Source organism: Rhinatrema bivittatum, chromosome 10 (assembly GCF_901001135.1).
Source record: "Rhinatrema bivittatum chromosome 10, aRhiBiv1.1, whole genome shotgun sequence".
Classification (NCBI taxonomy): Eukaryota; Metazoa; Chordata; class Amphibia; order Gymnophiona; family Rhinatrematidae; genus Rhinatrema; species Rhinatrema bivittatum.
Genome location: NC_042624.1, coordinates 12286117 through 12298347, shown reverse-complemented (window position 1 = coordinate 12298347; position 12231 = coordinate 12286117). Strand labels below are relative to the sequence as shown.

The following is a 12231-nucleotide window of genomic DNA, read 5'->3' as shown; positions in this document are numbered from 1 at the left end:
TAAGGGCAAAGGGCCATCGGTGCCATTTTTATTAGTGCAGCCAACGGTCCGAGAGCGGGAGATCGCTCCCTGCGCCCCCACTGGACCACCAGGTAATTTTAAAACGTTTTTGGGGAGGTGGGGGAGGGTGGGGGAGGCTAAGGAGTCACGTTTAAAGGGTCGGGGTGGGTTTTTTGATTATCGGATTGGGCGCAGCCAATAAACAAAAACCATTCGGGCTGGACGATAAAAATGATAAGATTTGAATCAGAACAGGAACCGAACCAATTCCGGTTCCAATTCACATCTCTAATGGACAAGGGTCTGACTGTGGAGACCAGGTGAAGAGGGGGTTCAAGACCCCAGTTGGGAGTGCCTTTGAGACTTACCCCAGACAAGTAAATTATTACCCTTGATCACAAGGAGGGCTGTGAAACCCATTGGAGACACTTCCAGAAGACAGTGACAGACAGCGAACCCCATGGTGGCATCACCCTTAACTATTTAAAAAATATATGCATCTATATTTTTACATGCGAAAATAAAGTATGGCTTACATATATGAAGATTTATGTTTAGAAATCATTATATTCACCACCCTTTTTCTGCTGATCATTCCTCTACCTATGCAGAAAAGGGAGGTGATACTGCCCTGTATAGGCCCCTGGTGAAACCTCACATGAAATACTGTGTACAATTCTGGAGACTGAACCTTCAAAAGGATATAAGCAGGGTGAAGATGTTCCAGAGGGAGGCTACTAAAATGGTCAGTGGTCTTTGTTATAAAGCATATGGGCATAAAGATCAAAAACATGTATTACCTAGGGATGTGCCTTTTTTATATCTGGTTCAATGAGTATGTGTGTATCTTGCTGACTTTCTAGTATACACAGGAAAATGGATAGTATGCATATATCTCATTATTAAAAATATGCACATACTCTCCATTTCCCATGTGTGCTAGTAAGTTGGTGAGGTGCGTGCATACCTGCTGAAACAGTTATGACAAATGCACATCTCTAGCATACCCTAGAGCAATGGTTCCCAACCCCATTCTGGGGGCCCACCAGCCAGTCAGGTTTTCAGGATATCCACAATGAATATGAATGAGAGAAAATTTGCATGTTATGGAGGCAGTGCATGCACATTTTCTCTCATGCATATTCATTGTGGATATCCTGAAAACCCAACTGGCTGGTGGGCCCCCATGACAGGGTTGGGGACCACTGCCCTAGAGGAATGGCGAGATAGGGGAGATAAGATAGACACTTTCAAATATCTGAAAAGTTTCCATGCATAGGAGGTGAGCCTTTTTCATTGGAAAATGGTCATGAAATGAGGTTGAAAGGGGGTAGACTCAAAAATAATCTTAGGAAATATTTCTTTACTGAGAGGGTGGTGGCTATGTAGAAAAGCCTCACAGTTGAAGTGATGGAGACAAACACAATAACCGAATTCAAGAAAGCATGAGATAATTAGAGAGGATTTCTAAGGATGTGCTGAAAAATATAATGCTAAATTGATTGGATGGATAGGCAGACTGAATGGGCCATACAGTCTCTGCCATCATGTTTCTACGATTCTATGTATTTCCAAAATGTGCACGTGAGTGAAATTACCAAATAATAATTAACAGTTTTACCAATTAGTCCAGCTGTTTGCCTTCTCCAGATCATCCAGACCCTCCTTTTTCTTCAGCTTGAACACTTACCAGTTCACCCAGATCTCAGCCAGTCAGTACTGCACAATAAGCACATTTATTATCACTTATGCCAGGTATAAAATTATGCAAGTAAATTGGCAAATCTACAAGTGTGTCTTTTAAAATAACTTACATGCTTAAAAGTTGGCCCTGCCCTTGAATACCCCTAGACTACCACTTTTTTATATGCATATGTGTGTATATGAAAGTGAATATACATGTGCATTTTTGACTTTTATAAAATATTAAATGCACGAGTAGAGGCTACTTACATGCATAAATGCTCATTTTTACACATTCAATATTTTGAAACTTCATCCTATAATGAGCACTATTTATATGGGGCCTAAAGTGATTGATTTGGTTAGAAACTTGATGCATGGGAGGCAACAAAGGAAAGGGGCATTATAAATAGGGTGCTGCAGGGATTGGTCCTTGGACTGGTTCTTTTCAACATTTTCCTAAGTGATATTGCATAGTAGGGATGTGAATCGTTTTTTGACGATTTAAAAAATCGTCCGATATTTTATAAATCATCAAAAATTGTTAGAGTGCGCGATACAATAGGAATTCCCCCGATTTATCGTGAAAAATCGTAAATCGGGGATTTGGGGAGAGGGCGGGAAAACCGGCACACCAAAACAACCCCTAAACCCACCCCGACCCTTTAAAACTAAACCCTTACCTTCCCCCACCCTCCCGAAACCCCCCCAAAAAACTTTTTACGAGTACCTGGTGGTCCAGTGGAAGCCCCGGGACCGATCTCCCGCTCTCAGGCCATCAGCTCCATTTTGATGCCACTAATAAAAATTGCGCTGATGGCCCGAAAAAAAACCAACCCACCGACCCTTTAAAAATCAACCCCCCCAAAAACGTTTTAAAATTACCTGGTGGTCCAGTGAGGGTGAGGGGGAGCAATCTCCTGCTCTCAGGCCATCGACTGCCACTAATAAAAATGGCGCCGATGGCCCTTTGCCCTTACCATGTGACAGGGTATCCGTGCCATTGGCCAGCCCCTGTCACATGGTAGGAGCACTGAATGGCCGGCGCCATTTTTAAAGATGGTGCCGGCCATCCAGTGCTCCTACCATGTGACAGGGGCCGGCCAATGGCACGGATACCCTGTAACATGGTAAGGGCAAAGGGCCATCGGCACCATTTTTATTAGTGCAGTCGATGGCCTGAGAGTGGGAGATCGCTCCCTGCACCCCCATTGGACCACCAGGTAAGTTTAAAATATTTTCAGGGGGGGGTCTGGTGGGTGGGGGAAGCTAAGGGGTCGGTTTTTAAGGGTCGGGGTGGGTTTTTTGTTTATCGGATTGAGCGCAGCCGATAAACAAAAACCCAATCGGGCCGGACAATAAAAATTTTAAGATTTGAATCGGAACCGGAACCGTTCAGATTCCGGTTCCAATTCACATCTCTATTGCATAGAGCTATTGGGAAAGGTTTTGTTTTTTTGTGTATGATACCAAAACCTTCAACAGGATGGACAGCCAGGAAGGTTTGAAAAACATGAGAAGTGATCTAGTGAAGCCTGAGGAATGATCTAGAGCCTGCAGCTAAGACTTAATGCTAAAATATACAGTTGTGCATTGGGCTTCAAAAGTCCAAGGTGGTGGTACAGTCTAGGGGTGAAATTATATGCACAAAACAAGAGCAGAAGCTGGGGGTGATCATATCTAATGAACTTAAGGTGTCCAAACAGGTCTATAAGATGACAGCAAAGACCAGTAATATATTGTGCATAGGAAGAGGAATGATCAGAATAAAGAAGAAGTGATATTGCCCTGTTAAAGTTCCCGATGAGACCTTGTCTGGCATACTGTGTACAGTTCTGGAGACTGCACCATCAAGAGGATATAAAAAGGCTGGAGCTGGTCCAGAGAGTAGCTGCCAAACTGGTCATTTATATTCATTATATAGTATGGGGCAGATTTTAAAACCTGCGCCTGGGCACAGATTTGTTCGAGCAACCCGGCGCGAACAAATCTACGCCCGATTTTATAAATGCTCGCACAGCCACGCGCATGTTATAAAATCCAGGGTCGGCACGCGGCAGGGGGTGCACAATTGTGCAACATGCAAGTGCTGAGCCACGCAGCCTGCCTCCGTTCCCTCCGCCCCCCGTACCCTCCCTCCCTTCCCCTACCCCCCAGCCCTACCTAAACCCCCCCCCCCTTACCTTTGTTGAGGAAGTTACGCTCGCCGGCCGACAGCCGGCCCGCGATCCCGGGCACAGTGGCAAATGGCCGCTGTGCCTGGAGGCTCAGGCCACGCCACGCGTCCCAGGCTTTGCGCTCGGCGCGCGCAGGGGGAGGCAGGGGGAGGTTTTCAGGGGTCACGCGCGTATCTTACGCGCTCAACCCTTTGAAAATCTACCCCTATATGTGGACAGACAAAGATCTGAATATTTATCCCCGAGAGAAAAGGCAAGAAAAGGGAGATATGATAGAGACATTTAAATATTTCAGAGATATTAATGTACAGGAGGTAAGTCTCTTTCCATGAAAGGAGACCCCAGAATGAGGGTGAAAGAGATAGACTAAGAATAATGTAAGGAAACAATTTTTTACCGAAAGGTGTTGTGAACTACTATGTTGGAGCCTGAGTTTGCCACTTAAGGAATGTGGATTTATGTCATGACTGTCTGTGTCCTGATAGTCTCTGACAGACTGCACCAGCACAAAACTAAAGATCCAACTACAATGTGCTGCTTCCAGCTTTGTTTGGCTACAAAAAGCAGCTGAACGAAAGAAGGGGTAGAGCTGAAGTATGTTTTTCATTAGGTTATCTAGGATAAAGAAATGATTCCTGCCTGAATTAAAGTAAGTGTTCTGATAAATCTGGTGTTGCTTGCTTCCTTGATTTATTTTGTTAATTTAGAGTGTGTGTGAGTCCATTCACAGCTGCAACTCTCCGTCGACGTAGCATGCCAACATCTGCAATGCATTTGCTTTGGAATCCTGTTTTACGCTGGTTCAAGCCCTTGCTCCAAGACAGAGACCTTGAACACCGATTGCCACCTGAATTCAAAAAGAGCTTTTTGTGCCTTTTCACAGTTTTTGGCAATGGCTACATTGGAGAATCAGCAACAACACAGATGCAGTTCTTTGCTGCAGAAGTTCCAGGCATCACAAACTCGCTAGGAAGAAGCAACTCAGACATTGCAACAGAAGTAGCAGCAACTGGAAGCTGCAGTCAGAAAGAATGTTCTAGCCCCTAACTCCTTTCCTCCAGAGCGGTTTGACGGAAGCAGGAGGGATTTTTGTACCTATGTCAGATGCACTTCAAACTATATCCAGGTGGCCCAGTATTCAAAGTGCATTCGGCACTACTTAACTGGATAAATAGGACGTTTGCAGTTAAGTAGAGGCCACTGAATATGCAGTGGACGATTTGCCTCATAAACAAGTTATATGGCAAAAATGTTAGACACATAGGGGCCAATGCAAAAAAACTGCACTGAAAGAGGGTGCTGAGTGTTCAGCGCCCGCTTTCCTAATGTGTGCCCAGGTACCTCTCCTGGGGGCACCATGCTATATTTAAATTAGGAGTCGCACTGCCAAGCAGGCACTAGGGTCAATTGAGCGCTCCTAGCACCTCCTTGGCAGCTGGCACCCAGAAGAGGTTGGCTGTCCGCGGGTTAATAAAACAGATGCTGAATTTATCCGCATCTGTTATTCTAACCGATGCACAGCCACGGGTTAGGGAAATGGATGCTGGTTAACTGAGCATCCATTTCCCTAACCTGACCACCGGCGTTTTTTTTTTTTTTAAACCTTTTAAACTTTTCGTTCCTCTGACTTAATGTTGCCACAATATTAAGTCGGAGGATGTACAGTAAAGCCGGATTGGATAGGATGCACATAGTTAGTTAGTGACTAACTAATGGCCTCATTGACATGAATTTGCATGTGATAAGTGCTGTTAGTTCGGCGGCACATTGGACGTACTTTCTGGATGTGCTAATCCCCTGGTAGCAAAAGGGCTGTCCAAAACGCACATCTGACCATGGGTTAAACAGTGCGCTCAGCTGAGTGCACTGGTTTGCATCGGCCCCATAAGTTGTGACAGGGCAGTGGGTGGACTGGGGTGGAGGGACTTTACCATATAACATATTGCTAAATAGCGATATTTGGTCTTAGCCTCATAAGTTAATTGGCTACTTTAGACTTGCCGCTGTGCTGCTGAATATACCGTGTATTATATTCAACCAGGTTGCTGAAATGGAAAGCTTTGAATATTGGGCCCAGAATAATTTAGTTAAACAATCATGAATTGTTCTGCACAGTAATCCTGTTTACAAGGGATGCCTTGAAACTGGCCACCAATTTGCTAGAATAGGATCTGGATACATAACCTGGGATTCATTTCTCCAAGAATTAAAAAAAAGGTTCTCTGACTCACATTAGAAAAATACTATAGAGAGAGACTTGTCAGAGCTTAAGTAGGGGACAGGCTCTGTCTTTTCTTATGAAAGGCATGTTTATGTCAACGACAAGCAGATGATGGGATGGAACAAGCATCTCTTATGGCATCAATTTCACTTTGGATTTAGGAATGAGATAAGTTGGCTCAGTCATCCACATTGCTGGAAGACTAAATAAATAACAGTATTTGTGTATTGATGTTTGCCTAGGTGAATGCTAAGGAGAGCGAAGTAGGGCTCTGGGATAATGACAACCCCCAGCTTACCCATTGTTGGTCCTTACCTGTTGCCTATGAGAAAAACAATCTCAAGATTGTTCTTCCTGGGAACCAGGCTTAGGAAAACCTATGCCCTTATGCCTATGGTGTAGAGGTCTTGGGCACAATATGGCACAGTGCCTCTCGAAAAAATCATGTCACCCAAGCAGAGGGATTACAAGCATTTGGTGATATGTAAACCCAGGCATCTCAAATGGTAATGAAATAGGAGAAAGAGCAGGACAAATTGTCTGTACAGTGCTGGCTCAAGTGACTAGGTCATAATAGCTGCCCATGCTAGAAGGTTGGAACTTATGGAAGAGATCCATCAAGCTTGTACCTCTGAGGTGGGCAAAACGATGAGGCCTATTGTATCCAAACTAGATGAACTGGACACAAGGGATGTGAAGGGAAAAAAATGTTTTCATTTTTCAGTTCATTTTCGGAAGGTTTTTTTTCTCATGAATTTCAGTATGTGGATTGCTTGATTTGTTTCATTTGAGTGAAAAAAATGAATCAATTAACAAACACTCAAAACAGCCAAAAAATAAAAATGATCCCTCCCTCCTACCTTCCTGGAAAACCTCTGGGGCCAGAATCCCCCAGCAGCCACAAACCCAGTACGGTGGAGATCCACTAGCTAGAACTAGGCCAAAGCCTCAGCCTTGCTGAGGCTGAGGCTATGGCAATCTAACCCATACATCTAGGCCCCAGCTCGGATTCAGGCCTGATGCCTCGGCCAGAACCAGAAACAATGTCATTACCTGACCCAGACATAATCATTGTGCTTTCAAGTAAAGAAAGAAAAGGATGCATGAAAAGGAACTCTCAGGCCTGGGATCTGAGGCCTAGGTCTGACCCTGGGCTGAGGCCCAGGCATCAAGACCTAGCCTCTCGGCCGAAGCCTTGGCATCAGGGCCCGGCCTCTGGGTAGCGTCATGATGTTGGGCCTGGGTTTGGGCCTCGGCCTCGGTGTCAGGACCCTGCCCATGGGTAGGGTTGTGGAATTGGGCCTGGGTCAAGACCTTGGCATCAGGTCCCAGCCTTCAGGTCAGGTCACAACATCAGACCTGGGCACGGGCCCTATCCTAGGCCAAGGCCCCAGTGTTGAGACCCGGCCTCCGGGTCAAGTCATGGTGTTGGTCTTGTGACTGGGATCCTCCCTGGCATCAGGACCCAGCATTTGGGTTGGATCATAGTGCTGGGCCTAGGCTAAGTCCTTCGCAATGGGACCCAGCCTTCAAGAGATACTTGATTTTTTTTTTTTTTTTTTTTAATTTTTGGAGATCTCAGCCAAGGCCATGGTTTAGGCCTCCATCAAAACCCCAGAGTCACTCTTGGGCCTAGGCCGCAGTCCTTGCTTTGGGTCTCGGCCTACTCCCAAGCACGATGCTGGCACCTCAGTATAGGCCTGAAGCCAGGACCTTACCTAGGGCATAAACTGTGGCCCCTGCTTTGGACCTTGGTCTATGCTGTAGGCTTTGGGTCTAGACATAGGCACGATGCATTTATTTAAAACGAAACAAACAAATGCCCTGCAAATGAAAAAAAATTATTTGTTGTATTTTGCACTTTTGTTTTAAGCAAATGCACATCCCTATTGGACACAACAGCCTTATCTCAGTGGGATGAGGCTGTAAGGTGCATTGTGTGGGAGTTAGAGCACAGAGAAGAGAGAAAAAGATCTTTGGCAATATCCCAGGGACTACAAGAAGGACTACTTGTGGAACCCGAGGAGACTTCAGTGGATTATAGCATGCCATTAGAAAAACCTTAGGGGACTTTGTTTGGGATACTTTTTTTTAGAAGAAAAAAGAAAAGTTACTGGCAGCCATATATATGACATATGATGATGAACAAACTAATTCTTCTGATGGAGTAGATACAACCATGAGGCCAGCACTAAGAAATTAAGTGTAAGTTGAACTGAACATGCAGTGTAAGAAAGGTGTGAGTATAGAAGCTCTCTGGGACTCTACAGATCAGTTCCTCTTGAAGTTTGCAGATACAGGGTCCAAGTTGACTCTGTTAAAATGGGATTTTCCCCATGCTGGCTATGCTATAAGGTCAGTGGGATCACCTCTGAGATAATCAATAGTTCTGATCTCCAAGAGTTAGACTCCTAAAGTACATGATTTTGGTTTTAACTGGAGTTACAGTCAGTGAATAACACCTTTTTTTTTTTTCAAGAAATTTTGAGTTTGTAATGTATTGTTCCTAAAAACATATCTTGGACTGGAGGGGGAAGAGATGGTCCATGGGATTACCCAGAGTTTACCCTTAGAAAGGGTTAGGACTAGTTGATCTTGAAATAGTTGTGAATGGGAAGACCCATGCTAGTTGCAGTGATTTGGTAAAAGAGTTTTATTCCTACAGGTATTGAAGGCTTGAACACACCCTGTGAAGCCCTCATTGATCCAAAGGGAGACCAACCTTGGATAGCACAACCTATTTAAGCTCTGAGCCAGTTGAAAGTATCTGCTCACACAACAAAACCATGAATCTCTGGGCCAGGTCTGTAAGTGTTGCTTTGAATTTTGTTTGAGCTGTTGTGAATTTAAATCCTTGTTTGCCTTGTAAGGAAGTTACCCTTTTTTGTTCAAATCTATTTATTATTTTATATGAATAAAAGAAAAAACAACATTATGTCAGGCAACATATACAGCAAAAAACATCTACAACAGATACGTATGCAAACATCAGAAAATGAACATGGAGTAACACAGAAAATGGTATCCACCAATAATAATAAGAAAAATAAATACCATGAAAGGAGGAAAAAGACATTATAAGTCCTGAAAATAATAGTCTACTGATCGCCAGATGACTATCCAAATTGGAATTCTGTTATAATGAACTGCCACAACTTTTTCATACTTATAATATAAACAGAATGCCACCAAAACTTCACATTGAGAAGAGCTGAGGACTTCCAACAGAATACAATCTGTTCAATGGCAATAGAAATAAGGAAATTCAACAATTTTGCCTGTGGGGGGGTGGGGTGGGAGCTGAGGACCTATAGCTAATGATTGGTGGTTAGACAATGGAGATTCAACTCCATGCTCCTATTGGAGCCTAGTTTTCAGGCCTTGCTATACAACAAAATCTCAGAATATTTTCAACTTAATTCTACGTCTGATGTGACAGCTTCCACATCTTGTGGGATGCTTTTAAAGCTACAATTCGAGGAGACATAATTACTCTGTCCATCATCATCGATCTCAAGCAGTGAAATTGCTTACACTTCAGCAGGAAGTTTCAGCTATGGAACAGGCACATATTAACCATCCTACAGTCTTCTACATTACTCTCGCTTCAAAAAGCGAGATACCAATATAATCATCTTAGCTCACAAGTTCAGTTTCATCTTTTTCACTCTAAATCACAGTATTATGCTGGAAGCAACAAATGTGGTCATCACTTAGCATCCTATCTCAAGAAAAAGTCTGATAGGAAACACATTGTTAAACTTGTTTCTTCTTCTGGTCATTTGGCTACTAAGAATGCTGACATACTTCATGTTTTCTGTGAATTTTATGCTTCACTTTACCAATCTGAGGCTCATCCATCTCCAGAAGCGATCCAAGACTTCTCACTTCTTTCCCACCCCTCACTATCATCCGAACAAATGAATCTTCTAGATTCAGAAATTAATGATGCTATTTCCTCTCTTGCTACTGGTAAAGTGCCTGGACCCGATGGATTTACTATGGACTTTTATCATGCCTTTAAGAAATCTCTTACGCCTCACTTATTGACTTACTTCTCCTCCATACTTTCTCAAGGTCCTTCTTCATCCGCCTTTACTGATGCTTACATAGTGGTGATTCCAAAGCCAGGTCGCGAGAACACAAACCCAGCTAACTATACACCCATTTCTCTTTTAAACACAGATTACAAAATATTCACCAAGATACTGGCCACTAGAATGTCCAATTATATGGGTGTGCTAGTCCATCCGCATAAATCTGGATTCATTAAACGTCATCTCATAGCCAACACGCGCCTGTTTTTTCATATTCACGAACATTTTTTTTCCTCTCTTGTTCATGCAGCTGCCATATCCCTTGACACTGAAAAGGCCTTCGACGAGTCGAGTGGTCTTTCTTATTAGCCACACTACGTTGGTTTGGTTTTGGACCCAATTTTATTGCCTGGATTCAATTTTTATATCATTCCCCCAAGGCCTTTTTGTATATTAACAATCAGGCGTCTCAGCCCTTTCAACTATTTAGTAGAGATGAGCTTCATTTTTCTGGCTCGGGGCGGGTTTCAGTTCGGGTGGTTTGTGGGAAAACTCGTTCCAGGTGCTCTCTGGGTCCGACCAGAGGGCCGTACCAATCCTGCACCAGGCCAAGGATCCACCTTCAGCGCAACATAGCATAACTGAAGCATTTGTGAAACCTTCTCTGATACCACATGCCAAAAAGAATGCATATGCTTACAGTGATATAACATATGGGATAAAGTTGCTTTCTTCGGTCCTGCGCCCGAGCTGATAAACAAAAAACCCACCCCGACCCTTTAAAAGTAACCCCTTAGCTTCCTCCAACCTCCCAACCCCCCAAAAAAACTTTTTACAGGTACCTGGTGGTCCAGTGGGGGTCCCAGGAGCGATCTCCTACTCCGGGCCGTCCTCCCATTCCCAGGCCATCGGCTGCCACTAATCAAAATGGCGCCGATGGCCCTTTGCCCTTACCATGTGACAGGGTATCCATGCCATTGGCTGGATCCTGTCACATGGTAGGAGCACTGGATGGCCGGCGACATCTTGTGCTCCTGCCATGTGACAGGGGCTGACCAATGGCACTGGTAGCCCTTGTGACATAGTAAGGGCAAAGGCTATCGGCACCATTTTGAATAGTGGCAGCCAACGGTCCGAGTGCAGGAGGTCGCTCCAGGACCCCCGCTGGACTTTTGGCAAGTCTTGTGGGGGTCAGGAGGGTCCCCCAAGACTTTCCAAAAGCCCTGGTTGTCCAGCAGGGGTCCAGGAGCGATCTCCTGCACTCGGGCCATCGGCTGCCAGTATTCAAAATGGCGCCAATAGCCTTTGCCCTTACTATGTCACAGGGGCTACCGGTGCCATTGGTTAGTCCCTGTCTCATGGAAGGAGCACAACATGGTGCTGGCCATCCAGTGCTCCTACCATGTGACAGGATCTGGCCAATGGCACGGATACCCTGTCACATGGTAAGGGCAAAGGGCCATCGGCGCCATTTTTATTAGTGGCAGCCGATGGCCTGGGAGCGGGAGATCACTCCCGGGACCCCCACTGGACCACCAGGTACCTGTAAAAAGTTTTTTGGGGGGGTCGGGAGGGTAGGGGAAGCTAAGGGGTTACTGTTAAAGGGTCAGGGTGGGTTTAGGGGTTATTTTTGTGTGCCGTTCTTCCCGCCCTCCCCCAAAACTATAAGGGAACCGCCATGATCAATATCATGGGGTTTTCCTATCGTTTTGGGGGAGCCCCCGATTTCTGATGATTTTGAAAATATCACGATATTTTCAATCATCCGAAGCCCGATTCACATCCCTAGATAGCGCACCAAATTAAAACATTATTAGGGATACATCTCCACACACACAGACCAGTCTAATAAGATTTGGTTTCCTTTGGAATGGAATGTAGTCTAATTAAAACCTTACTTTAGGAAAATATGTTCAGTTGAAAGTTTGTACTTGATTAATATGTTGGTAGGCCTCAGGACTTTGTTCACCAGAAACGTGTGAATCAATCAAACTGATTTTGGTCATGTGCTGACTTTGAATCAGGCCCTTTGTGTTCAATGAGCTTTTTTTTTTTTTTTATCAACACAGGTATGACTGACTGATTTAAGCTATTAAGCATTAAGGAAAGTCAA

The 12231-nt window shown here is 44.4% G+C and overlaps 1 long non-coding RNA gene across 1 annotated transcript in view; it reads right to left on the bottom strand.

Annotated features, from left to right (window-relative positions):
* LOC115100198 overlaps nt 1-12231 on the bottom strand; it is a 332354-nt gene that overhangs the window by 110807 nt on the left and 209316 nt on the right. The window lies entirely within an intron of this gene.